We start from the raw sequence: 27,313 nt of genomic DNA, 5'->3' as shown, positions 1-27,313 counted from the left end.
GGCTATCTACAATAAAACAAATGAGTGACAAAGACACTCAGTCAGTCACTCACACACACTGTCCACACACTGTCCACACACTGTCAGTCACACTGTGTCCACCAACTTGGAGTCTGCGCAAAATCGCACAAACGCCTGCATGTCGTGGAAGGGCCCAGAACCTTAACAACATCAAATGGTCTGCCATCGAGGAAGCTTGTAGAGATTGTCTGTGCTGCCGATACCGTGGACAGGATAATAAGATATGTTCAGTGTCCTCAAGAGTCCCACGGTGCCACAGTTAGGTGAATCCTCCTTTCCAAGCTTTTGAAGAAGACGTCGACTGTATAGGGCACGTTGAGGCGGAGCCGTTGGTAAAGTGACGCAAACGGCCTAGGGAACGATGTCGGGAAAGTAGAGGCAAGCTCCGGGACCACGCGGTGTAGCAGCGATGCACGAGCCCCGCCAGAGAGCCATTGTGCCTCAGCCAGTTGGCGACACAAAGCAGTCAACATGGCCCTAGCGTCGGACTTGCTGAAATAATCTGTCTAACTTGCTATGTAATCTATTAGTTTTCGGCTGGACGCTCATTCATACACAAGAAAAGCTCCTCTCCTGTTCAAAAGCGAACTCCAATCTCAGAAAGTACTGCTTGCGACATACTTGTCTGAACCATCCAGGCGTCTCATGATCGTTTCTTCCAACCGATAGACGTAATTCATTGGTGTAAGGACATAATTCATTGGTGGATAAGGGAGTGGAAGAGCGTCTTTGCGCTTCACCGCGACCAGCCGCGACAAAACTATGAAAACCGAAACCAATTAATTACTACAACAAATGACCCGCTTCGGTGGCAGGTCTTTCTCTAAAAGGTGTACACTGAAGGTCCCAAAAGGGGTAGTACCCATTTTAATGCCGACAGGCCCTGCTTTAGCAGTTATGTTTTTTTACGAAACTCATTCGAATATTTATTTAAATAATGAGCGCCTCCCACTCATTCACACGGTGCGCAACTTGTCGGTGGTACCAGACAAATATTTGTAAAAAAGAAAGTTCGTTGATTGGTGCACCCGTTCGGCGAATTATGTAGCCCGGGGATTTAACTGAGACAGCCTGTATATGATGCCACGTGAGCTGTTCCTTGTACTGAACGCCTATGCTAACTATACTGTTGCGATCTAGAACGATGGCTTCGGTGCACTTTAGACACAAAACTTCATTGCACAACACGCGTCTAGCGAACAATTATGCAAACCGTATCGGCCTCCCGCCTGGCTTGTTTACGATGGGAAAAGTGCGCTTTTTTTGTGACACTTTGTATTCAGGTCAGTGGTCACAAAAAAGGGGTCGCGCCACGGTTTCTTCGTGATAACGCTACCATTCTGTGTACTGCTACAACCAAAGTTGACCCTCACATTTACGCAGTTGTCTTGCAAGCTTAGATTGTGCAACGCATCTTTTCTTTCGAGCACCCAATCCTTCGATAACGAACCCCGTAGTCTTCAATTAAATTGAATCGAATTCGTGAAAAGAAAAAGAGAGAAACAAGTTGCGGATACTTTGTTGTCTTCTCGCGACAATATGTGCGGCTGGTTGTAAGGTTTATCAAAGAACTTCGCAGAAGTCAAGGAGAAAGCTTGTAGCTTGCGCAAACGGAGAGCATACAATAAGGACACGGAACGAGAATGAAAGGACATGCCTTACAATTCGGCCGTCATTCAAACAGTTTACGAGAAAATATACATTGTTTGACGCGCGGCCCCACTAAGACAAAGGGTAGGCAATGTAGCACAAAGGAACTATTAGGGAGAGTAGTATATGAGGTCCACTTGGCGCATTGCGATTGGCTATTCGTTATTGAACGTCAGAGGATTTACACTCTTAAACCATGACTTCACCGCATGGCGCGCTCCTATAGAAAACCATCAACCCGAATGATATATTTCTCTCTTCTGATGGGTTGAAAATGGGGGCGTAAACCCTTTTAGGACACTTTCCATTCCTGTTAACTATCACAGAAGGGCGTTAGCCCCGTTTTCTGCTCTTATCAGAACTTATCTGACCTTGAGACAATTGATATTCTGAGGCTGGAACACATATAGAAAGGACAAACACATACAAGGCCTCAAATGCCTAAGAAATCAATGATGAAAGATGGAAGTCACTGAAAAGTTAGCCAGCTGTAGGACTCGAACCCACATCTTCTGGATCTGACCTGCCATCATTATACCATTACATCGTCCCAATTATACCTCAATGGCATAAAAGTGAACAGTCCAAATTCTATCGTGGTGCAAGTACGGGCACCAAGGTAAACATAATGTTTAGGTAATTCTTACACAAACATAGTGACCAGAAATTGTTTCCGTTGCGGACTCCCATTTTGTTTACGATTTTACAACACGATGTCCGACTTGCTCCATCAGGACACCTGTGAAGAGGGGCAACTTCCAACTTTATTTTATGCCGTGACTGCGTTCTATAGGATAGCAATCCCAAACACTGGTATAAACATTTCCGTGTAACTAAAAAGTATCTTTTCTTTCTCATTTCATTTTTCGCTATCATTCCGTGGAGTGGCGGGGGGGGGGGGGAGGGGGATTGAGCATGTTAATTGTGTAGTGAAGGTGGTGATGGTGGCGTGTCATAACTGGGCGATCTGCAAGTTGGTGTGGCGTCAATGGCGGCGGTGTATAGTGAAGCTCTGTTGTTAGAGGTTGCAGCATGATGCACGTTATAAACAAACGTATGCATTGTACACGTAATATAGACCCAGAACCGCAATATTTCAATGTCAAAGATGACAAAAATGAGCGACACTTTTAAACCATAGCACCACAGTGGTCAAGCAGCCCATGTCATCGTCATCATATTTCTTGCTGCGGTAGATGTATGCACAAAAGTGCGCCGTACGCCTTTTTGTGACCACTTTGCAAGCGGGACTTCACCGCACAACACGGTCCGAAACCAATTTCGTCATTCAGCCTTGCTTTTCCTGAGAGAACTGATGTGCTGAGGCTGGAACAACATAGAAGGGACAAATACATACAAAGCCATTGGCCAAGGCCAACCATTGGACAGAATGATACCTTTATCTCTCTTAATTTGTGGGAAGCGCCGGCGTACGCCTTTTCGAGACATTTAACATTACTGCATCGGTGTCCCGAGAAGGCGTACGCCTCCCGTTTTCAACAAATCAACAGTGATAAAGGTATTCTGTAAAATGTTTGCCTTTAAGCGTGCTATGCGGTGCATTTATGTTTTTAGAGCGCAGCCAATCACCGTTTCGAATAATATGATTCTGTGTCCTGATTTGTTGAAAATGGGAGGAGGCGCCTATTTGGGACACGCATAATGTGTCCCACAGGTAGGCGCCTCCTCCCATTTCTTGTATTGTTCACTGATTACATGAGTCACAGAATTAGTGAGCCCATCTTCCTTAGCGTTTTAGCCCTTCCCTATATCCTTAAATTACTGATCCGCTTTTTCCCCAATTTTCAACAAATCAGGACACACAATGATATCATTCGGAGTTATGGTTGTCTGGGAGCGTACTATGTGTGTGGTGAAGTTCTGTTTTAACAGTGTGAGGTGAAGTTGGTTTTTGTTTGGTTTTTATAGGGTACTGTGGAATACGTGGGCTCTTTCTTTTTCCACTGATGTGGTACTTCATGGGTATCCAGTACCCCCTGCGCTTGTTTCCAGAAAGCTGCCGTGTATAAGAGTTTGAGTTCGATTATAGAACAAAACCCGGAAGATATTGAATTCACTTGACGAATTCTGGTACTCCCTCAAAGGAAATGAAATGAATGAAAGGAAAAAGAAAACTGCACATGCTGGATACGCTGTCTTGTTTATACACGGCAGCTACAGTACTTGGGAGGGATGTAGCTGCCGTGTATAAACAAGACAGCGTATCCTGCACTAAAGGGTAATTTATGCGCATGATAAACAACATCTCAATTTTTTTCTTTTAAAAATCAATCAATCAACAGGAAAGTGGACGACCTTTCTCCGGTAAACTCTCCTTAATGTCGCTCTTCAGGCTGTTTCATGGGAAAATGTGGGCGGGGAAAGTTCATACTGAATTTATGAGTTACAAAGGAAATGAAGTGGTTCCCTGGAACTATTATAGTGCATATCAAGTTACGGTTCCGCGTATCGTGATATTGTTCTTCCGTCAAAATTTACCTTGAATATGAAGGATTGCCAGATAATCGTGTGAAATGCAATCAAGGTTGGTACAGATGGCCAGCAAACTGGAGCTTGTATTGTTCTCTCTGCTGTGGATGAACGCAGCGCTGCGATCACGTGTCTCTGATTCTATAGTTAAATGTACACTGGGTTAGAGAGTTCATCGCAAACGCTGAGAATCTCAAGTGAATCCTACGAGAGAGGAATCTTTGGCTCATTCAGTTCGCATATTTGGTCTGAATTGTGCAGGAGCACCTTATGATAAAATGGTAATGATGGCGTGAACAACTCTGGACAATTTTAATCACGAAAGCATCGCTTAGTAACTTCAATTGAAGTGAGTTGAAAGGCGAAAAACTTAGGTCCGTCAGGTTTAGGGCGTCAAATTTACTTAGTGGCTTTTAATTTAATGTTGTCAATTTATTTTATTTTGTTAGCTAGGTCATATCAATTAAGAATTCATAATTAGATGAATTACATTAATTTAACTAATGAATGAAACCGTAAGGCGAAAAGACGTAAGTTCTACGTCATAACGCCATAAACACATCTACGTCATAAACAGCATTTACGTATTTTTAGTGTTTGCCAGTCCAATGCAATCCAGCATTAATATACGCAAGCTAGTCCATGCAAATTGCCTATCCATAATCTATTACGCTTGCATTCCTTTCCATCGCGGTGAAACACTCCATCTCACACTCTTAAAAATGAACTTCACCGCATAGCACGCTGCTAGCGAACCATCACCTCGAATGATATCGTTATCTGAAAACGGGAAGCGTACGCCTTTTTTGTGACGCTTATGAACAGCATAAGTGTCACAAAAAAGGCGTACGCCTCCCATTTTCAACAGATCAGGGGGCTTAATCGCTTCATCGTCGTTACGGTCGTTACAAGCTAACGAGTGGCGGGAAATTCAAAAAGGCGGGCGGGAAATTTAAAAAGGTGGGCACGTGATAAAACACGTGCACGGTGCTCTTCGTGCGATACGTGAAGGCCGTGGTATACGTCACGCGCAATGTGTCACGTGCCCACCTTTTTGAATTTCCCGCCACTCGTTAGCTTGTAACGACCGTAACGACGATGAAATGATTAAGCCCCCAGGTCAGATAACGATATCATTCGAGATAATGATCTCCTAGGAGCGTGCTATGCGGTGAAGTTCATTTTTAAGAGCGCATCTTCATCATCTACTGTTGTTGTTGTTGCATTCCTTACTTCCCTTCTTATTCTGTGGTGCACCACTTCCCAGACCTTCCGGTTGTTTATGGGCACCTGACCAAAAATAAATAAATAATAATAATTATTATTATTATTCCCTTCATTTGCCTAATTTTCTGCCCGTCGATGCTCTTACATAATGCCCATACGCCAACTCCCCCTGTAAAAAATACAGAATGAGCGAACAATACTTTTCTAAAATGAAAAGAGAAACAAGGAAGCAAAAAGAACTCGCACGTGGTATCCTTATTACGTTTTTCTCGCCATTCAATTCAACTCAATTCAGTTACGCATGGTGTTTCAGCTACCCTGACGCGCTTGATTCATCGAAGCCCTCTTGAAGCTCGCATTATAATAATTGTTCGTTATGTGTGGCGTTATTCTGTGCAAACTGTGTGACTGACCTTCAAAGTCTCGCTTCTCATCAATTTGACTGTGAATGTGGACTTCCTTGAAAGCGACCTCTTTAGCATATCACGTTCGCTGTGAAGATACACCGTCCTCCGGACAACAACAACTTTATTTTGATGATAATGAGTGAGCGTTCCGTGGCACCGATTTTTCTTTTTTCATAGGGGTAAAAAGAAGAGATGGCTGTTCACGAACGGCGTTCAGAATCAGTGCTGTGTGATGTACCTTGAAGAGGACATTGGGAGTAATGCATTACAAGCGTACATTAGATCTCTGTATAATGTGTATTAATAGGGATGTACCAACCAAATCCGCGAATCCTCGTATCCACGAATCCTAGGCAGGGATTCGAGTTCGGGAATCCGAATCCTAGTGCCCCAAACGGCGAGTCGAATCTTCCGAATCCACCGACCACGTTTGTTCGTTTCGTTTTTCAAATTGGCGCCTCCCGAGTCCGCCGAAAGCCTCATTGACCGGCGGGTGTTTTCTTGTTTATTTGTTTACATTGCTCTGGACTGAAAGAATTCAGGCAGGAACTGTTACATTGCAAGTTGAAAAGTAATATGGTTTTGCTTTTGATTGTTGCTTTAGCTTTATGGAAATAATTCAGACTCGAGAATTTATGCATTTCTTGTAGTCGATGAGCAATATGTTAAATATGTTAAGTAAACTATATGGGTATACTTTCTCCCGAAACTGAACTGTTTTTTTTTTTTTCATTAAACAAATGTACGTATATGATATTCTGCTTCAAAACACTCTCCAGTAGAAGGTTTTTTTTTTCTTGGCTTTTTAAATTCGTTTTAAAGAAAGGATTCGAAAGATAATAGAGATTCGTAAGATTCGTGGATTCCCAGAACCTTCCTTGGATTCGGATTCAGATTCGCAAAATTCTGGATTCGTCCCATCTCTAATTAATACTAATGAGTTACATTTTCTGGAGGGGTAGTGAGTAATGTAATGCAGTCACTATTTGCCATCGACCAGCACATCTCGGAGGCCAGAGCTCAAGCAGAGTCTTTGAACGCCAGCTTCTGCTAATGCTGCAATGAATCTTATCCACTCACTCGCTCACTCACTCACTACACATTTTGCTCACTTAGATCATGCGTGCTGCTCTCATCTCTCAGCGAAATCATTCTTACACGTAACGATTTTGTAGAAACTCTAAATTCTGTCACCGGTAGTGCCTAACCCCTCACACAACTGGGCTAGACACTCCTGAGAAAATGTAAAGCCAATGTAGTGTCATTACTAAGCACGAAAAAGTAATGAAATATTGTAATGCATTACTTTACAAAACTGCAATGATAGTGCATTACAAAGTAAAAGTATAACTTCCCCAACCCTGACCTTGAATGAAGACCGCGAAAATTAAGCGCATTGACCTTAGTCTGCAAGACTGTCTCAATGCCGGTCGATGCATGCGCTTGCTAGAAGTCGTGGTACAACATGGTGTGACAATATTACCACGAAAAAATACATATAAAAAATTGTGTTAGCGCCGCGAAGCAAAGGTGGCTATGAGTATATGAGCAGCGTACACGCTATTAAAACAAAGCTTCACCACATAGCACGCTGAATGCCAACCAATGTACAGAGTGATACCTCAATCACTCTTGATTTGTGGAAAGCGCGGGGCGTACACCTTTTTGTGACAATTACCATTCCTGCATAAGTGTCACAAAAAGGCGTACGCCTCCCGTTGTTAACAAATCGGGAGACAACGACGTCATTCCGGAAGATGGTTTGCTATAAGCGTGTTATGTAGTGAAGTTCATTTTGAAGAGCGCAGGGTTGGGGCAAGATGACAGAATCTGCATTTTTGAATTTCTTGTTCTATGCTTATTTTATACCGGCTACGTTCCTTCTGCATTTACAGGTCAGAACCTCTAGACCCCTGAGAATGTGCCTTTGGCTAGTTTTTTTTTTAGGGAAACGAAAAACAAAAATTTCATATTGAATTTCAAATTTCTGTCTCATCTTGCCCCACCTTACCCTATACAGCTTTGCTTTGCGAACTGCAGGATGGGACAAGCGCAATGCTTGCTTACAAGCTTTGCACCTATATAGCTATCGGGATTTAGGGACAAATATTTCCAGGAGTAGGACTGTGTTGTGATTTTGAAAGAAAAAAAAATAATATTTCCAGGGGCAGTACTGCAAGCAATACTGTCACCGGTATTTATGAAGAAGTCTTTCCAGGAGCCATCTGGATCTTTAGGAAAAAATCTTCCAGGAGCAGTACTGCAAGAGCCATCAGGATGGAAAAAAATCTTCCCATGGAGCAGTATACCCCAAGCCATCGGATTAAAAAAAAAATTCCCGGGAACTGCACCGCAAAAGGTACATCCCTGACGACCGCTTGTGGAAACTGTAAGATGGGACAAGCCTGCCACGGGTGGCGTTTGTTTCTGTAAAAGGTGACATAAGCAAGCTTGCGCTTGTCCCATCCTACAGTTGGCAATACAAAAAAAGTCTATTCAATATGTGTTTTTGTATTGCCATCTGTAGGATCGGACAAGCGTAAAGTTGCCCACATAAATCGCCTAAATAAAACGCCACCTGTGGACACTTTCAGGGACAAGGCTGTACAGAGTTACTGCGACGATGTGTTGCGAACTCCATGAGATGAGCCGCAGATTTCAGCTGCAGGAAAAAAACAAGTTGTATACATTCTGGACCTCGAAAACTTCTGCAGTGACAACAAGGTGGTGTAGCGATTTTTTCATTATTTATATTCGACGGTGTGCGGGGACGGCGTGGAACTGCTCGCACTGCTATTTTATTTTATTTGGTTTGTGCAAGTAGAAAAGTACGCACTAAAAAATGAACTTCACATAGCACGCTCCTAGCCAACCATCATCCCGAGTGACCTAGTTCTTTCCCATGATTTGCTGAAAAACTGCCCGCCTCTGTGAGCTCTTTCACTATCACCACCACCATTTCTCGAATTAGCCTTTTCGCAGGCAGCGGCCCAGCAGAAGGAGAACGAAGAAGAACATGTAACAACCGTCTTCGACCTCGTTCCACACTCTTAAAAATGAACTTCACCGCATAGCACGCTCCTAGCCAACCATAATCTCGAATGATATCGTTATCTGCCCTGATTTGTTGAAAACGGTAGGCGTACGCCTCCCGTTTTCAACAAATCACGCCATATAACGATATCATGCGAGATGATGGTTGGCTAGGAGCGTGCTATGCGGTGAAGTTCATTTTTAAGAGTGTGGAACAATTATAATCTTACAACGGCTGACACCAGATGAGCAGTGTAGTTTGACAATGGCATTATGCATGTGACATTATCCTCCACGCGCGTGACTGCGACGTCAAAAGCCCTGCCGTTGCAATAGTAAGCCGACTCTGTCTGGATGACCTCTCCTTTCTTTTTTTTTTTTTAAATAAACAGATCCCCCCCTTGCCGTTGCACTCCTAAATTCCTTCCCGATGCTGTTAGTTGCGGCGCAATGTAGCCCAAGCGCTTCAATGATTCATACGGATTCGGGGCTGCGGGGGCTGCCTTTCGCAATGGCCTATATTCATGATCTACCGATCGCTAGTAAGTTTACAGCGTTGCCGACTCAGCACCTACGTTTCGAATTTGTTGGGAAACGCCTATTTCTCGGGAAGTTCAGGTAACCTGCAATTCTAACAAACGTTCGCAAGTGTGAGACCGTAACCAGGCCATCTTGGTGAAGAACTCGTGCTGAATCACGCCTCTGCACTGCAAATTCCATGACGCGACAGAAATTCCTACTTCGACGCAGCATGCAATTCCGCAGTTTCCGATAACATCTACCGGCGATCTATCATGCGATATGCATGCTGCTGTGTGAATACCATCAGCTCGTTGGCAACCTTACTCCAAGGGTGGCAAAGCAGCTCATTGACAGAGGACATAACGCTGTTTTCACGGTGTTCAGATCTTGTTGTATGCAGCTCTTCTAGTCTGCTAGCCTGTATCTATACACCCTGAAACGCTGAACATTCCTCCATAAATTTCCTCCAGAGCTGTACGAGCGCTACTTATCCAATTACAGCAGGACACACTGCGTACGGTGGCTGTTTATAAAAGTATAATAATAACAACAACAAATAGACGATGGCATGGGACGTTCCGCAGCACCTTACTCTAAGAACACGACACAGCTATAGGGTAGCGCGCCTGTGGGTTGGAGGAATGATACCAGCGCCTATTTCTCCCCCTAGCGTTGGAATGCTGAACGTTAGTCCCGCGTTCGTCGACCCTCTATGCCCCTTATCTTGTCAAATCCGCAAAATAACCGCAACACTGCTGGGAACAACACAAATCAAAGGGACCTCATTTACTGCCTACTCTCGTCCAAGCCTTGGCGGCACACTTGTCACGAGACTTTAGTTCGGTCACTGCCGCCAGCGGCGCTGGACACGGTGATTGAGCGCAACCCCTGGCCGAGGCGTTCCTGCCTATAGCTGGCAGTCGCCGTTTCTAGCACCATCTCGACTGCGGAGTGCGCAACATCCTGACCGGTTATAAATCGCTAACGACCACGTTTACCTCAAGAAGCGCGAAGTATTCCTGGAAGGATAACACATTTTGTTTTGGAAAGACAAGCAAACCAGCAGTTGTCCTCGGCCGCGTCTGTTCCACGCAGACACATGCCCCGTCTTTCCCTGTTCAGCCCACGTAATTTCCTCGTCTCCTGTCTCGACCACTTCATTCTTGCCGCCCCCCTACTATCTTCATCATAAGTTACAATCTCACGATAACTTTCCGATCAAGTCCGATAATCTCGGGTATTATGTTATCTGTATACCAAAGGAAAGCGGCACCATTTTCGTAACACTCGAGGCCAAATCGGTGATTGCGGATGGCTTTACCCGTATCTTGCATATTAAAAGTATACTTGGATCTCTGCTGTCTTATCAGCGTCCATCTCAGCGGCGTTTTTCACGAACACTCGTAGACGCCGCGCATGCACCTTCCGCTTGCACTGCACTGATGAACGAATGAACACCGAGGTTTCATTCGGCTTTCGTTCGGGATAAATAAATAAATAAATAAATTAAGAAATAATAACTAAAAAAAGAATTAAAGAAAGAAAGAAATAGGAAGGAATAAGAAATAAATAAATAAAGAAAATTAAGAAACAAGAAATAAATAAAAAGATAGCAGATAGCGGCTTGGTAGCCGATATACCTTAAACCAATACGAACTGGTTGGCTGGTTGGTAAAAAAGAAAGAAACATATGGAGGTGTTGGCCCAACTCTACATTGGGCCGGCTGCTCCAGTACGCTTATGGTAGCGAGGTAGCAGACGACGAAACACGAAGACGAGCGACCGCTGTGCCCCTAGCGTGATCCAGGCGACTAAAAACCACTAGATTCCTGGCACTCATGTATGACTCATGTTCGGGTGGCAACTGTCACATGACTCAGCGCGGGCAAAATGCTAGCAATTTCCGAGCGCACTGCCGTTCTATACCACATTTTGACCGAGCGAATTCGCCATGCACTCTAAGAAAAAATGGTGTGAAAAAAGGTCAACATAGCTTCTGATAAAGGGTGTAAAAGGGTGGTAAATTATCATATATCCAACTTGCTACAAAAAGGCGTACGCCCCCCTCGCTCACCGAATCAGAATCGGTAACCCTGTCACTCGTAGGTATAGCAGGTAGAACGTTGCAACCTTTTAGGCACACATATGCGACAATTGTTACCTCCTGAAAGGTGTAACTGCTCCACCCTTTTTTCTAAGAGTATGAGCTGCAGTACCATAGCTAGTTACATTCCAAAAGGAGTAACACTAACTGCAACTTATTACTTTTTTTTCTTTGGGGGGGGGGGGGGGGTAGCTGCTACTGTAACTTAGTTACAGTTTTTGGATCCCTTACATTTTTAGTTAAAAAAAGGTAAAATAAATAACGTTTTCTTTCCTAGTCCAGTTAGCGGCAGTTTAGCCCAACCAAAATCATTGGAAGCGATATAGCTTGCGTCCGTTCTTGTATGTCCCGTAGCGGACCCCTTGAATGCCGTGTTCCAATTTCTCGCTTTAACCCACATCGCCCGTTTGAAGCCTGACAGGAAAGACAATGAATGGCGCAAAACGTGAGCGAAGAGCACACATGTCATTACTTAAGTATGAGACTCACTCTCTTTCTTAGGCCACTGCTCTGCTTGGCCCCATTGTGTCCCGCGGTCACACCGGAAGTAACCCTTACGTCACGCTGTGCATCTGAGGATCTGGATCATGCTGGATCTGATTGGGAGCGTCCCGGATTCGAGTGGATAGCCTCCACGGTATACATACCCTGCTTCTGTCAACTGTATGGAGGGCAGCGCAGTTTTTACTTTGTGTATGTGCGTGTGTGTTTCATCCCAGATTATAGGTTCTCGACTCGTTCCCGAAAGACGATAGTATACGTCTTTGAGGACAAAGGGGGTCTGATGTTGCCGGTCGTTGAGGAAAGCAAAAGAAGAAAAAGAAAACGCTGTGCACGGTAGGAAAAGTGAGAGTGTTAGATTTGCGAGGAACGCTTGAGTGGACACGGAATTTTTAATTGGTGACATTCCAGCGCCTTTTCCCCGCAAGGAAGTGAACGTCAAATACGCTTCTGTCTTAGTCAAGGAACACAGGAACCGGCAAGCGGGAGCTTATCGGAACTTCCTGTGGCGGTTCCTGTGAACTGAACTTCTTCCCGACCTAAACTGATTTCAAAATACATAGCTAACTTTACAATCGAATATTTCTGCATCTAAATGGCGTGTAACAAATATTTGTCTGCATCGAACGCCTCCGAAACAATCAGCCGTCACGGATGACGAAGGCAGCACATCATCATGACGAACATCAACAGCAGTGAAGACACGACACTAGTGTCGTGTATTTACTGCTGCCGATACTTATCATGAGCTTGTACCGACTAACCGGCCTCTCTACGTTAGTGCAGCACAGAACGATACTGTTTTCACCCCTAATTGTAAAGCGCCGGGCGTACGCTGCTTAGCGACACTTACCGTATGTATTCACACGAGCGACGTCCTCACGGAATAGCGGAAGAAAAAGCTAATACATTGCTCACTGAGCCGAAGTATACCGCCCCGTGTTATGTTGAGAATTCACGCGGTGCCGGAACATCGAGAGTGGCCTACTGCCAGGGTTGAAAAAAAAAAAAAAAATCCGGATATTTTAAAAAAGATCCTCTCCTGTGGGCTTTTTTTGGATAAAACCTGGATATTTCTGGATATTTTTGGAGAACATATGCGAGGCTAGAAATGTGACACAGACTAAAAACAAATGTGCTTTGCTGTTCTTCATTTCCGGTGACCTCTCATAGTTTCTGTTTACGGAACTGCCTGTCCCAGCAACATTGTATCAGTTTCTATTGTTTTCCGAAAAGTGGAGTTCCATGCACGCGTGGTTGAATGGTGTGGATCCTACACGCCTGGATTAGCTGTCATGTTTCGGAAGAAATGTCACTGGAAGAAAGTCTCTCCCTGAATGAAGTAGAAGAAAGCGGGAAAAAGTTAAATCTGAAAAGTTATAAGTTAAAAAGTTACAAAGTTAAAAATGTTAAAAGCTAATGTTGCGCGTACCTGGGCTTTTGCAAACAGCCAACACTACAAGAATATAAACCGGTAGTTTTCCGTGTGACGTTGAATTCAGATTGTCTTTCACATCGCATCTGGAGAAAGTCTCTAAAAAATCCGGATAAAATTGTGTGGATAAAATTCCGAAAAAAATCCACTGGATAAAAACCGTGTGGATTAAATCCAAACAACCTGCGTACTGCGCACTTAGCAGACGACACTTAGCAGATGACACCGTCAGCGTCATTTCATGTCGTCTGATACAGAATATCTTGTGACTGTGTCGCAGGATATTCACCACGGTTAGCAGTGGGCGTAGACCTTCTTGTTCTTCAGATCAGGGCTGAGAACGATGTCATTAGGGACGATGGTTGGCTGAGAACGTGTTACGCAATGAAGCTCTGTTTAGAGTTCACTCTTCCGTCGCTCATAATCATAGTTATTTCGTGATGTAAAGCTACGAATTAACCAGGCGTGAAAGTAAAAAAAAGAAAAAAAGATGAAAGAGAGAGAGAGAGAGACAGAGGAAAAAGCAAGTGTTTATCACGAGGCGCCTTCGCTATAAACGGACGTGGAAGCGTTGGGCCCGTTACGTAACGCCGCCGCTGACGGCAAACGTTCGCTCAGCGCCGTTATGTCATCGACCTACTTCCTCTTCTCCCACTGTCGGAGAAAGTAAAAGCCGTTCTCGTTCCGAGGGGGATCGGAAGTTCCTCCCGCGGTCAAATGAAGGGTGCCGGAAGAGAGGTAACTGTGCCACCTGAGTAGATTATGCGTTCACGACAATGGAGCTACTCGTGGTGTCAGTCGCGCTTGTTCGCAGTGCCCTATTGTCCTTCTAATGTGTGGGTCTTTCTTTCTGGTCAGAATTGCTACATGACACTACTACTTCGTTCCGGTGTCCACTTCCCTTTCACTTTTTTATTCTTATCTGGCTTTCTACGTGAGCAGACTCTGAATTTGCCTGCTAGCAAAAATTTTTGAAACCCTCGGTCGTATAAGCCGTCTTCTTATTCGGATTTATCATAAACACTCAGATTTTTCAACGCAACCTATATGAGTTGCCCGCGCTTTCTTTTTGGAAATATTTCACGCTGCAAAAGTGAAACATTTGGCGGGTATTGTGGTCGTTGGCAGGTGGGTTGGGTGGTAGTGGCTGTTCGCAGTACTCGGTCACTCTCTGACGGCAACGATAGCGCCAGTGAACGATAGTCGTGTATCGCCGTCCGTGTATGTGTCTCATTTATCAGTTCGACCCTGCTTGTGCTTTATGCCTTCTGGTCATCTTAGGGCTGCAGTTGTTCTGTTTTTCTACTTTCTCTTCTATTTGCGTGTCCTGGAGTAGCCTGTCCCGACTTTGTCGGGACAATCACATCTCCATATTTCTTTTCCAATCAATCAATCAATCAATCAGACGCGACACGTTTTCGTCAATACCATGCATACAGTACAATATCGAAGTAATGTAAAGTAAACAAAGAAAGTAGACTGCCTGATGTAACACTAACAAGTTAGAGTAAAAGTCAACGTCGCGAGCGCTAGCTATACTCGCAACAGTGGCAGCCGCCTCTCCCGTGAGTGTCCGAGTTGTATAACAGAGCAAGCGCACGAGGCAGCTTCCGGCCTGCACGGCGAAGGCGGAAAGCGCAACCCTTTCTATTGTTGGTTCCACGACCTGTTTCTGGCTTGGCGTCACGCTGTCACCCGTGTACTACTCTTACATGGCCGCTAAATTTAGGCGGGTGTGGGTGAGCCCTTGAAGCTGTCTGAAGGAAGCGCAGCAAAAAATAGCGCTCAAGAAGGAAGTGCACATTATATTAAAAGTAGAAGCACGTAGTAACTTGCTCTATACACAGCACATGGGTACAGCACCAGCCACGTTCTGCTTTGGCACGGGCGGCTGCCATTGTATAGACGAGGGAGAACACAGTTCACTGTTAACTTGATAAGGGATAGTTTAAAAAACAAACAAAAAAAAAACAAACAAAAAAACCTTTGATATAGCGTGGCCTTCGGAGCATCGCACATGTCTGAGTAATCGTCGTTGATCACTAAATTTATTTCTCCGCGATCTCTTTAACGAGGATTAATTTTTTGCACTTTAGTGCCCCTTTAAATCCAGCTGACACATTCCATTTATATTTATTTTTTATTTACATTTTAAATTTTGATACCGTGTTTGCGCCGCGAAGGAACTGTGGCTATGAGCGGCGTATAGACGCGGACAGATGGAGAGAGGACAGCGGGAAGGAGTGGGGGATAGGGGGGTTAGTGTGCGTCCTGGGCCGACTTCAGGGGGAACTGTGCCGACATTTGTCTAGAAAGTCTGCGGGAAAGCCCAGGGGGAACCGCAGACAGCTGGTGCGGGTATTCGAACCCGCGTCACCTCCCAGTCTCGGCGTGGAAAGCGGTCATCCTAACCACTATGCCGCGGGAGCTGGTATCTTTATTACGCAATGCATACGTTGCATTATGCATCACGTGACCATCCTTTCCACCAGAAACGGCCGAAAGTGACGTTCTATCGCCTCATTTCCTTTCCTTCCTACCTCAATGCTGAATTAACTTCCGGAGTCAACGAGGCAATGTTAACTTAAAAAAAAAAGTCCTTACTAGGACATCATTCTCCCCGATGTTATGCAACATACTTTTTGCTCTCCTTCAGTGCCTCCTTGATCACAACTGATTGATCTCAATCGCAAATAGTGCCGCCAAGCGAGCGCATAGTCGTGTAATAAATTTTGTTCTAACAAGCTCACCTTCCGAGTCAATTTTGGCCGGGACGAACCAGAATGAGATTCCTGCTGACACCTGTCATTATATCACGATACCATATGCCACGGATTCCATCTATGCGATCCAATCTTGACCATGATCCGACGCGGCTTGTCACTCCACGGATTATTTTTATCACGAGGCCAAGTGCAGTAAGCAGGCAAGCAGAACAGCCTTTTGCTTGTTTGATTGATTGATTTGAAAAATAAAAAATGAGAAAGTGGAGCGCAGCCCTTTCATCTGTAACAATTCTGCTGCTCTTAAGTGTTTGGTGTTTTCATGAGAACTACTTGTTACATGAACCCGTGAAACTGAGGTTTTCCATTTGGAATTTACTGTCACAACCACCCGTCCAGCAGAATTTGCATGGCACACCATGGTAAACGTTCCGCAATATGATATAATGTGGGTCGTGCAACTAATTAAAAATATTTACATTATTTGTGTAAAGTACCACGGTGCGACTACCGTATCTCGCTATATTTGCATGAGAAACGGTCATACAACAATTATCTATCGCCCACTAAAGTTGAATTAAATTGAACTGGACTGAATTGCTTGTCTCCCTCGATCGCTCTGAAAGCTCTCAGAAATTATTGAAGTGACTCCTCTGTTTATTCACTTGTCCATTCATACAGGGACACTCTGTTCCGTCACCGTAGAATACAGTTGCCCACAACGTGCACTAATACTAAGTGCACGCAACTCTACGAAAAGCTGCCTGCAATCACATTCGTTGTAATGTTGCGTCATATATGCATACTGATTGGTAGTGTTTGAATTTCATTCGGTACTCATTGACTCAGTAATTACTGCCGCTGCGGCGTACGGCAGGTAGAAACTTTATCTTTGACCACAATATACATACACGACGTTTGTTTGTAAATGCGTATTATTCTCTATTGTTCCTGGAAGCCGTCCGCCAAGAAATCATGCAGGGGTCATTGTCTATGCTGTAATCAATTGCGCTAAGCCGGGCGAAAGCCATGTAAAGTTATATCTAGCACCATGCGTTTTAGTTGTCTGCTACGTGAAGTCACGAATGATAGGGTCCATTAATTAGGGGTTCATTTTGGGAGTAGCAGAATTCGTCGGGTGACCAATTCTCCCCCCCCCCCCGTTTTTTTTTTTTTTTTGCGGTAAACCTCAGATTCATCATTACTTAACCCTGTTTTCCCTTTTCTTTTTTTTAGCAATAACTATACGATTGATTGATTGATTGATTTGTAACTATACGACATTTCTGCAAATCGTACTCATTCACCGCGGTGTAGCTCCTCAGTTCTTGTCAACGTCGATTAGTTTTGTTTGCATGTTTATTTTTTCGGTTTCGGTTTCGATTCACTTTTGCGCAAAGAAGTTCTTGAGACACGTACAGGCTGAATGTAGTGCCGTAATAAAGTATATTTAATTGATTGATTGCTCCTAACCTGCCGATACTTATGGCCTTAGTTGTCGATGCGCCAATAAAACACGAATCATCATCATTATCATCATCATCTGTCGATACGGATATCTGTGTGCTTTCCCGTGACAAACTGAATGAAACTCGTGTCGTGCTTCACCAAGCCGTTGAAAAGGATTCTTCGTCTTACAAGGCGCGGAACCTCCTGAAGAAAGAGAGACTGTCAGCCACCAAATGTGAGGGGTTTGACTGCGGTGCGCCTGGTCCCATCCGAAACGTCACCATATACTTCAGACTATATGCTCAATCCGTTTGCATATACGCTCTAATTGCCTTGCAAACGCTACTCAAGAACCCTGGACAGAACCGATAGGAAGTTCTCAAGGACGCCGCAGGTGACAAAAAGTTAGCGAGTGCTGGTGGTGGGATTCGAACCCACTCCTCTCAAATTGCCGGTCACGTGCCAATCGCACTACGCCGACATCGCGCTCTCTTCAAAATAGCAATGCCTCGTTCGTGAAGAGACGTACACAGATTCACACTGAATGTACCATTCCCTCTTACATTTTCCACCATGCACACTCACATTCACACACAATTTACGTTACCGTCCGCAGAAGATCCGTCAAATAATTGCGTGATTGGTTCGCTCTCCATTGACGAACTGTACAACGCCCGATTACATCTCTTCGTGACGTCATAGAGAAGAGAACGTCATTTTAACACTTTACTGTATAATCAAATACGTTTACATATAATCGTTCTCTGGAGCGTACTAGAATACCTGGTCCCACTCTAAATGGGAACCTACACCACCATATTTTTCGCTACCATCATTGATAGTGAAACTTCTGTTGATTGGCGCACAAGTTTTTGTGCAGTGGACTGCATTTAATCAGGTACTATACTCGAAGATGGGCTGTAGCAGCCCATCCAAGCATCCCGTCCTTAATGTTTACGGGCAGCTAATCATCATCATCATCATCATCATCATCATCATCATGCTCTATGGTATTAATGTTATACACAACAAATGTGCATGACTGACATATGAATTTACATCCGAATGATGTTTAAGATTTGCTCTGCAACATACATTCGAAGCACGTCCACCATATACGGCAGGCAGACGTACAGCCCACGACACAAACGGATACTGTGCAACCTCAAAACCGCCAAACCACTTTCTCCCTCCTTGCGTTTCATTTTCGCTTATTTTACGCAGCAACTCCACCCTCCAACAATAGTCAGCTTGATCTCGGAACTATAGAGCCGTTTCTGTCCGAGAAGCAACGGTGTATCAATCATGCTTCCTTTTGTCTGGCTGTCCGGCATCTGCGATATACTCTCCAGCCATCTGCATAAATATCAAAATAAAAAAGAAATAATCCCGTTTTTTTTCCTCGTCGTGCATCTGATTTGGCCTGCCCTCAATTCCGAAGATCTCAACGCCAAACAACGAAGACTTCAAAGACAACGTCTTCCGTTGAGGGTCTCCCGCCCGATGGCCGACCTGGACGGCCCGCACAAGGCCTGGGAACCGGGTCGTGTCCCTTCTTCAAACTAGAAAGTGATTCTCCAGAGGATCCGGAAACCGGTTACAAGAGAAAGGGGACGTCCCTTGTTTTGAGCTACATCGTAAAAAGAAGAGCAACTTTCGCTGCTCCTTCTTTTGATTGTTTTCCGTTCGAATAGCTGGCTACGCAGTTGCTCCGTCGGAAGTAGAACAGGGGCGTGAGTTACTCAGTGGTCGCCTTTTTTTTCTTTTTTTTTTTTCGCCGATTCTTTTGCTTTTCTTTTTTTTTAAAGAAGGTTTGTGTGGTGGGAACGTGTGGGAGGGAATTCATGTTTTCTTGATGGCGGGAAAAGTGTGTGCTCCGATTACGGGAGCAAACATGAAAAGGAGCTTGAGAGAGAGGGAGGTGGGGGGGGGGGATCTTCAGACGCAAACGTGGACTACATAATCGAACAGAGGCAATGACGACATACTCTGGCGTGAAAGGTTGTAAGAAAAGGAAAAGGGCCGGTCGTTGAACACCCATCGGTGACCTAATCTGCGCTGTTCCTTTTGGAGAGGCAGTATACAGCAGGAAGCGATAGTGAAATATTTCCAAGTATCGCGAAATATTGCCTTCTTTTTTGGTCAAGGTGATGTGATAGAAGAAGAAGAAAGGGGGATTTAAGTCACGACAAAGTCCTGGAATTGGCTGGACCAATTTCACAATAGATTCTGTTACTTCTTTCGACCAAGGAAAACACTGTACCTGGCAAAGTGAGTTCTTACGCACTCCAGCATTGATAGTAGGGAGGGACAGAAAAACTATTGCTTCGTTTTAGGGGCGCTCTCGGAAACAAGAAGGGGGTGCCTCAGGGGATGTCAAAGTAGTCCAGGAGTAGTCAAAGTTAGCTTAGGAGGTGATGAGCTGTCATTACGTTGGGGACTGTTGGCGTATACAAAGCAACTACAAAACAAATAGAAACGATAGATAAATTATCAGAGAGACGCGGAGGTGTAGAAACAATATAGACAAAAGGCGTCAAGTGATCTTGCAGCACATGACTGATGTTATCATGAACCGACGATGATAAAGAACCAGTCAATGTTGGATTATCTAGAGCTAATAAGCGGTGGAGTAACTTCCTGCCAGCGCCGTCAGCATCATCCTCATCACCATCCTCTCATTTTCCCCCAATAGCAATGGGGTAGCATTCTGCTCAATGAGCGGAAGTCATCCCCATATCATCGTCATCATGTATTTTTCTCTCTCTCTCTCTCCTGCCAGCATTAAGATTCCCGTGTTACTCCAATAACAAATCGCATAGTTTGCGTTGGTAGACGTTATACGTATTCGTCATATTTAGGTGATATTATTTATGAAAAACAAGCAGTGAAGCCTTCTTCTTTATTACATAACAGCTTTCATGTAGGAGGCTACATTTCTTCAGCTTTTTGGACGTCGGTTACCCTTATACTTCACTGTGATATTATTTAGAAACAAACTCGAACAAATCTTGAATTTCGCGCTGTACGCTGCAGAACCACTGAGCTCTTCTTCTAGCTTTGGGATTAAGTACAGAAAATTCGAATGCGTGTTTCGTGCAGATAAGCACGTATGCCCGATTGTTACACTAATACGGATCAGAATGCACCATACGAGAATGCAATCGCAAGCACATCCCAATTTACGGAACACCTTTTATAGCGATGTACCAATGTCCTTTATAGCGATAGTATCGTTATAGCGTGTCAGGGGAAATAATAGAGAGTTTTAGTACATCGTACGCTGTCACCTTTGCGTACGTATGGGATAGCGTTGATGGTTCTGCGCATGCCAATAACAGAAAGAGGGCTTTGCGCAGTGCGCAGAACCACCAACGCTATCCGTTACGTACGGTATCGCCTTTGCGCGCGTAAGGGATATCGGTGGTGCTTCTACGCACGCGCAAAACACAGAGAGCTTCGCGCAGTGCGCAGAACCACCGCGCTATCCCTTACGTACGCAAATGCGATACCGTACGTTGCACTAAAACTCACTATTAACGATAATCCTCGTGACTTAACGTCGCGAGACACTATGATCATGAGTGACGCCACAGTATAGTTGGATCGCGGAATAGTTTCGCAGTATTGGATTAATCTCTTGCCGGCGCCCTCGTACAGGTTCGAACTCGCAACCTTAGGATCAAAACAGAAAACGGACACGTCACCAAACGTTCCACTTTTCTTTTTTTGTCTGCATACATACGATTATGCACCATGTGATTAGAAACCACCTCAAATGTGTCACGTTACATACGAGCAAGAAAATTTCGTAACCTCCGTCGAGCCATTCAAACTAGCGGCCTATATGGACGTCTACAGGAAACGTCCACAGTCCACCGCAGCACCAACTTTTTCTTTTCGACTAATTATAATACATTTATTATGCATAAATGTTTACGATCACATGTGTGCCACGGTCACTGACGTACGGAATTGGTACATACTGTGAGGATAGCACGTACAAACTGAGCTATTGGCCTTTTTATGGTAAGAAGGAGCTTTACTCACACCCATTTACAGCTTTTGCAGTACAGTCGTTACAGCTTTTTCCATTATTTTGGCAGTTATGCTATCTTTCTTATTTCATCAATGCACATTCCTTATGCACGCTTAAAACATAGGTGATGGTGATGGTGATGGTGAAAGGGCTTGCCGTTGTCGGCCTCACGTATGTGGGCAACGTCACGACTGACGCCCTGGGGAAATGTGCGTCCTGGGCCGACTGCTATAGGGGAACTGTGCCGACATAAACCATAACTTCACCGCATAGCACGCTCCTAGCCAACCGTCATCCCGTGTGACATCGTTCTGTGTGACATCGTGTGGCATCGCCTGTTTTGCTGAAAAGTGGGGGCGTACGCCATTTTTGCGGCATTATGCGGTTCATACTTGCCACATGGAGGGCGTACGCCCCTTTTTCATCAAACCAAGGGAGAGGACGATGTCATTAAGGATGATGGTTGGCTAGCAGCTTGCAATTCGGTGAAGCTCTGTTTTTATATATTTCTTTATAGCTCTCGGTGAAGCTCTGAGTGTATAGCCAACTGTCATCCCGAATGACATTGTTCGCTGTCATGATTTGTTGAAAACGAGAGACATACGCCCTTTTGTAACACTTATGCAGTTAAGATAATTGCCACAAAAAGGCGTACGCCGCGCGCTTTCCAATTGATCACGGTATCGTTCTGCCACCTTCAGCGAGCTATGTGGTGCAGTTCGTAATAGCATAACTGAGCTACCCCAACTAAGCTATCGACGGCGTTTATTTTTATGTTTTATTTATGACTTATACGCAGATGGTGCTTCATGTGATTAAAGTGACGCCGCTCTATACACATTAACTCCAGAATTATCTTTGCATAACATTCCGAAACTGGGTTCAAGGCCATCTACTCTTTCACGTGATAAAGCGAAATCCGAGTGATACTTGCCGCAAATGTATGGCTATCGCCTCGTAGAAGGAAAAACAGCCTTTTTCACCGCTACTACATGTACGTCTGCCCCACATGACGTTAGTGACGTCGCGAGAATACAGGGCAACAGGAGGAAAAAGTGAGACCACCTGCAGAGCATCGGGGGCATCGACTGCATGGCGTGCACTCACTGCGCCGACGTCAATATGCACACGCTGAAGGCCTCTTCGTGGCCTCGGAATGCAAAGTCGTCCCGTCCGCCTCCGCTTGCACATCACCCCTTTAAAATACACCGTAGCGAAGACCCACTCAGGATGGATGCCTTTAAACGGGGTCACGATCATTAAGGCGTCATTTGCGCTATAAAGCTGTTCGTTCCTTTGACCCGTATATAATGATTTTTAATACGGGAGATAACGCACATGCGTCGGGAAACAATGATTTAAGAGATAGTGTCACCAGAGGGTAATTGAGTGTGCCATTAATTATAGGAAGGGGCGTTTGCGAACGAAGTGACGTTTGCATCAGGGACCTGTTGCTCTTAAGTGAGAGATCTGGAGAGACGTAACGGGACATCATCCGTAATTTACTTGATTGCAGTACAGAAGATAGCGCTAAGAACAGACCACTGAGAAGATGCAGACGCGGACGAGCGCTTTATCTACATCTTCTCAGTGGTCCTCTGTTCGTAGCGCTATATTCTATACTGCAATGCACCAACTAGCCCAACAACGTATACTGCTCAGTTACTTGATTGATTGGTTGAACTGATTTACGGACATGTGCACTCTGAAAACAGATGGTGGTGGTGGTGGTGGTGGTGGTGGTGGTGGTGATAGGGCTTGCCGTTGTCGGCCTCACGTATGTGGGCAACGTCACGACTTACTCCCTGGGGGAATGTGCGTCCTGGGCCGACTTCTAAGGGAACTGTGCCGACATATGTCTGAAAGCGTCTGAGGAACAGAACTTCACCGCATAACACGCTGCACGCCAACCATTACCACGAATGATGGGGTTACCGCTTCTGACTCATAGAGGGGGGGGGGTACTCCTTTTTGTGGCAATTTGAATATGTGATAATTGCCACAAAAAAGGCGTACGCCCCCTCTGTCTTCGGATCAGTAGCGTAACCCTATCATTCGTGCACTCTAAAAATAAGGCTTCGCCTCATTGCACGCTCTTCCCTAGCCAACCATCATTCCGATAGAGAACGTTCCCTCCCTTGATTTGATGAAAACGAGGGGCGTATACGCCATTTTTGTGGCAATTATGGACTGCATAATGCCACAAAGGGGGGGGGGGGGGGGTCGAAGTAGCTTGCCGTTGTTGGCCGCACACGTGCGGGCATCGTCATAATGCCACAAAAGTGGCGTACGCCACCCCCCCCCCCCCGTTTTCAGCAAATTAGGGGAGAGAACGATGTCATTCGGGACGATGGTTGACTGGGAGCATGCTATGCGGTGAAGCTCAGCGGCGAGGCGCAAAAGGACGTAGTTTATTGGTGCGTAACGGGGTGGAACAGTGTCCATTTGCGCTTCACCGCGACCAGCCGCGCCAAAAATATGCAAACCGAAACTAATTAATTACTACAACAAATGACTCGTCGTTTCGGTGACAGATTTTTCTCTAAAAGGTGTCCACTGAAGGTCCCAAAAAACGGGGGTATATAGTACCCATTATAGTGCCGACGGCGCCCAGCTTTAGAAGTTATGTTTTTTTAACGAACATTTGCATATTGATTTAAATAATGAGCGCCTCCTACTAATTCACACGGTGCGCAGCTTGTATAGGTGGTACTTGTAAAAAATAAAGTTCTTCTATTGGTGCATCCGTTCGCGAATTATTTAGCCCGGGGATTTAACTGAAGCACCCTGCATATGAGAGCAACTGTTGCCCGAATTATTTAGCCCGGGGATTTAACTGAAGCACCCTGCATATGAGAGCAACTGTTGCCCGAATTATTTAGCCTGGGGATTTAACTGAAGCACCCTGCATATGAGAGCAACTATTGTCCGATATATATATGTAATCCCTCAGACCTGTAAGTCTATATTTGTCTTCGGAACAAGTGGCGAAATGTTGAGCTTTCCGTATTCCCAGCAGTTGTGCGCAGAGCATACAACAGCGGAAAGTACCTGTATCTCCACCTGGAAAGCACCATACAGCCGCCTTCTTAGAAATGGCTTTTTCCTCCTATATCGGGAGGCTCATCAGAGTCAACAACAAAATGTGGGTTTTAAAAAGTTATCAAGGTTATTCCTGCTTACATCGAGCTAATTAAAGGACTACGCCCGACGAGAGGACAAGCCTGCAGTAAATAATAAATCTTTCGAGAAACTCTCCAGATAGGCGGAAATACAGTGTATTTTGAATGCATTCGTTCTTTATCGCTTCCAGCGCTGAACTATCTATGGATAGGCAAGCTGGTAGCGATATTACCATGTGGCGATATTACCGCATATATTAGCAAGATATTATCGTAAGATTCACGTACAGTTTTCTCAGCCGCCGTCGTCAACTTGGCGCCTATTTTCGCAGTGGTGTGTTCGTCTTCTATATACAGGGTGTTTGCTCTAACGTGTCCAGAAATTTTTTTTAAAGCGAGCGATAAAAGAAAAGCAAGTGGTACTTTTCTGCTACTTGAGTAAGAAACGGGTACTGCTTCACTATACACTCTTAAAAATGAACTTCACCGCATAGCACTCTCTTAGCCAACCGTCATCTCGAATGATATCGTTATCTGTGATTTGTTGAAAACGGAAGGCGTACGCCTTTTTTGTGACACTTATGCTGTTCATAATTGTCACAAAAAGGGCGTACGCCTCTCGTTTTCAACAAATCAAGTCAGAGAGCGATATCACTCGAGATGATGGTTGGCTAGGATCGTGCTATGAGGTGAAGTTCATTTCTAAGAGTGTATAGTGAAGCAGTACCTGTTTCTTAGTCAAGTACACTCTTAAAAATGAACTTCACCGCACAGCACGCTCTTAGCCAACCATTATCTCGAATGATATCGCTATGTTACCTGATTTGTTCAAAACGGTAGGCGTACGCCTTTTCTGTGACACTTATGCGGTTCATAATTGTCACAAAAATGGCGTACGCCTCCCGTTTTCAGCAAATCAGGGCAGATAACGATATCATTCGAGATTATGGTTGGCTAGAAGCGTGCTATGCGGTGAAGTTCATTTCTAAGAGTGTAGCAGAAAAGTACCACTTGCTTTTCTTTTATCGCTCGCTTTAAATATGATTTCTGGACACATTAGAGCAAACACCCAGTAAACAACCCAACAAAAATGTAAGGCGCAGTAAGAAACGTATGGAGAACGTTGGTTCCTATACAGCATAGGTGCCGACTATTTGTGATCACATACATGCGAGAGTAAATGAGTATGTATGTTTGAATGCGTGTGGGTGTGTGTGAGTGAGAGAGAGAGAGAGAGAGAGAGAAAAGGAGGAGGAAAATAGCGATTAACATTTGGAATGGGCTCATAAGAATGACTGATGCCTTCGGACTGACTCCCCCTATATGCGTAAATCTACTCCAAATTATGTCATAAAAAATGAGAGAAAAGAAAGCCTCTCAATCTGCACACGTTCCATTCAGGCAGTCAATTGATTTGTTCGCAGCAATACTCCATTCAACTGCTCATTGATATAGACACGATGTCGCAACAAATCAGTTGTTAAGTATCGCTGTTAATGGGCACGTAAAGATTTATTTACAACGACAAACGCAGCACGCATGAAAAGAAGTGAAAGCACCCCTTTAACATGCGCATGAACGCATACATATGCCTCATTGTATAGTAAGCGACGAAGGTAACGCTTTCTATAGAACCGACTGTGTTACCTGGATATACGGCGCCATTAAAAATGCTGCTCCAAAAATAAATCACGATCTCCGTTAGGACCTGATTTCTATTTCCCCTTTGCGTGGGTTAAATAGGAGGAGCGATATGTCATCCTCCCTGTCGTGCCTCCACCCAGGTCGCCAGCTGTGCTTCGAAGAAAATTTCCACACCAATTGGGATTAAAAACTTCGGCACGGCTGCCGTGTCCGTATAGTTCTTTTAGATGCCAGGTACCGTGTCACTTGGTACGCTGAATAGGGAATAGTAGTTAAAGTAAATAGGTAGAGTTAATGGCGTATAGTATAGCTATGCAGTTAACCATTCCGTTGTTTGTTTTGTTGTTGATATAATATCGGACAAAGAAACGGAAACTTAAGAAGGAACAAGAAAAAGGGTTATCTTTCTCTTCTATAAAAAAATGGTTTTTCACATAATTTCCTTTCCGACAAGGCTGCGGTATGTGTGGAGGGTGAGAGGCATGTAAAAAAATTTTGTGCGGGGAGATCGGCCCCGCGGTAGGACCTGCTGTTCTGCATGTGTAGTGTAGTGCACATGCAGTTTTGCTGCTCTCTCTGACACCGACAAATTTAGATTCTAACCAACTCACCAGCTCGTCTTTGTAAACGGAGTAAAATTCGTGTCAGTAACATTGTTTTGGAGCTACTCGCCGAATATCGTTTGAGTTGTCGGACGATCATACCTTTTGACTGAGTGAACCGCTTCGTGGCGGTATAAAAGAACTTCAATATAACGAATTCTGTTTTCACGAACTACGCCAGCACTGTATTTCTGCTTCGCATGGCTGGAAGGACATGGGGGTAAACGAATCTACTTTGATTTCTTATGTATATATTTCATTCGCATGTACTAATATTATGCAATAACGACTCTTTTACAACAACAACTGTAAACTTTTAAATTGTAAATAACTACGAAACGCTG

General features: G+C 44.5%; 1 long non-coding RNA gene across 8 annotated transcripts in view; it reads left to right on the top strand.

The window, feature by feature from the left end:
- Nucleotides 1-27,313, top strand: part of LOC135399195 (uncharacterized) — a 70,217-nt gene that overhangs the window by 31,351 nt on the left and 11,553 nt on the right. For 6 of the 8 annotated variants that reach the window (XR_010424217.1, XR_010424215.1, XR_010424218.1 and 3 more), the window contains exons 2-3: nucleotides 8,014-8,154; nucleotides 8,390-8,519. The exons of 1 other annotated variant lie outside the window; for it this stretch is intronic. This is a non-coding gene — a long non-coding RNA (uncharacterized LOC135399195). The remainder of the gene's footprint in view (nucleotides 1-8,013; nucleotides 8,155-8,389; nucleotides 8,520-27,313) is intronic. One more of the 8 variants, XR_010424219.1, reaches the window with a different exon arrangement.

This window comes from Ornithodoros turicata, chromosome 6, assembly GCF_037126465.1.
Source record: "Ornithodoros turicata isolate Travis chromosome 6, ASM3712646v1, whole genome shotgun sequence".
NCBI classification, from domain to species: domain Eukaryota; kingdom Metazoa; phylum Arthropoda; class Arachnida; order Ixodida; family Argasidae; genus Ornithodoros; species Ornithodoros turicata.
Note: the sequence above shows the minus strand (reverse complement) of the source record. Positions and strands in the feature narration are given on the sequence as shown.